Source organism: Sorex fumeus, unplaced genomic scaffold (genome assembly GCF_029834395.1).
Source record: "Sorex fumeus unplaced genomic scaffold, SorFum_2.1 ptg000021l, whole genome shotgun sequence".
In the NCBI taxonomy this organism is placed as follows: Eukaryota; Metazoa; Chordata; class Mammalia; order Eulipotyphla; family Soricidae; genus Sorex; species Sorex fumeus.
The window spans coordinates 14,974,363-14,976,218 of NW_026606078.1; the positions used below are offsets into that span (position 1 = coordinate 14,974,363).

The 1,856-nt window shown below is 40.1% G+C and overlaps 1 pseudogene; it reads right to left on the bottom strand.

The window, feature by feature from the left end:
- Nucleotides 1-687: 687 nt before the first annotated feature.
- On the bottom strand, nt 688-784 carry LOC130022986 (uncharacterized; annotated as a pseudogene).
- Nucleotides 785-1,856: the final 1,072 nt, after the last annotated feature.

The window sequence follows — 1,856 nt, forward strand, 5'->3', positions numbered from 1 at the left end:
AACACTGCTTTTGCTGTGTCCCACAAGTTCTGGTAGCTCGCGTCCTCATTCTCATTTGTTTCTGGAACCTTTTTATTTCCTCTTTGATTTCTTCTCTAAGCCAACGGTTGTTCATTACTTCCCTTAAATAAAATATTTCCTTGATGAGATTTAGTCTGTTTGATCTATTGAGAAGTGAAAAAGTAGTGTTGATATCTCCACCTAGTAGTGTTTTGCTATCAATGTTTTTTTTAAGTCTATTAGAAGTTGTTTTTAAGTATTTTGCTGGTCTGTCATGGAGCATCTACATTGAGGAGGGTGAGTTCTTTCTGATGTACAGATCCCATGATCATGAAGAAATGACATTCACTGTCTCTTATAACCTTTAGCCTGAAGTCCATGTGGTCTGATACTAGTATGTCTACTCCAGCTTTGTGGAAGTGTTCTTTTCTTGAAGACTTGTTTTCCAGCCTTTTACTTTTAGCCCATGGTTGCTTTGATTGCTCAGATGTGTTTCTTGCAGGCATCAGAATGTTGGGTTCAGTTTTCTAATTCATCTTCCTATTCTGTGCCTCTGAATTGGCACATTTAGTCCATTGACATTGAGAGAGATTGTTGTTATGGGGATTTGTTCTATCTTTATGTAGAATTTTTGTACTTGTGGGGATTGCCTTAGCTTAAAGTAGCTGTGTTATTTCTTCTTGCAACAAAAATATGGAACTCTTTACAAGTTTGCATGTCATCTCTGTGCAAGGACCATGATAATCTCTGTATCATTTCAATTTTAGTATATGTGTAACCAAACCTAGTAGGAGTTAATTTTTCTCTTCTGATTACTTTGAGTGTTGTCCTTACTTACCCTATGGCAGAGAGTGGTACCTAATCAAGGAAAGTATTTCAAAGCAGCTTGATAGATTTAGGACTTTAATGTCCCAGAAAGAAAAATATGGTTTTTACCATATTATCTTTTACCATAATCAAGGCATCAGTTTTACAAAATAATTCTTTTGGAAGATGTTATATGAGTCCTGTTTAATGCCCTTCCCTGAAACCTTCATTAAGACCATTAAACTAGAGCCTTTTGCTGTTCTCACCTCAGTCCCGTGTACATCTCCAGGAAAAGGTGGATGGTGTTGTCTGCACTTTGACCACCTTGAATGTAAGTAGGATTTTTCTCCTGAAGGAAGAGGTGAGCAGCATATTGATGATTTCATTCCACATTATTATACGTTCAACTTGAACGGAAGTTGAGACTCATGAGGCTCCTGTAAAGGACAGAAAAAAGGGTCTCAGTGAAGTTTAATGGCCAACACACATTAACAACACAGATGACTCAAAGCAGCCTGTGTGCATCTTTGTGTATAGTGAGTTTCATATCTAATGATAGTGATTCTCAGTCATGACACATGGGCAAAACAGACCTATAATTAAAAATCTAGTTCTCTGAGCAGAGTGGGGTTTCTTAGGTGATTGAACAAGTGTGTAGTAATTTATTACTAAGCACATACGTAGTTTGAATGATGTGTACTTTTTGATCTAAAATTAATTCCAAATATGTCTAAAATGACAGTCTCCTGATCCCGCACCTGGCTTTCTTCACCGGGGTCCCTTGGAGGGGGTGTGTTGAGTTTCCCTCACCGTGCCAAGCAGAGCCCCGGCACCTGAAGACCTCTGCAACCAGCCATAGGTACGCGTTAGACCACTCTCCCCAAGCTTGAAGGAGCCTCATGGATGAACAAATCTGACAGAGGAACCCAGGTGTGCCCAACCGGGGGATGAGATCTCCAAGGCTGCTCAGATCAAGACTGGGCCCCCTCCAACCAGATCCCCCATCTCCTAGTAGCTAAGTGTTACAACCACGAACTGCCCCTGGAGTC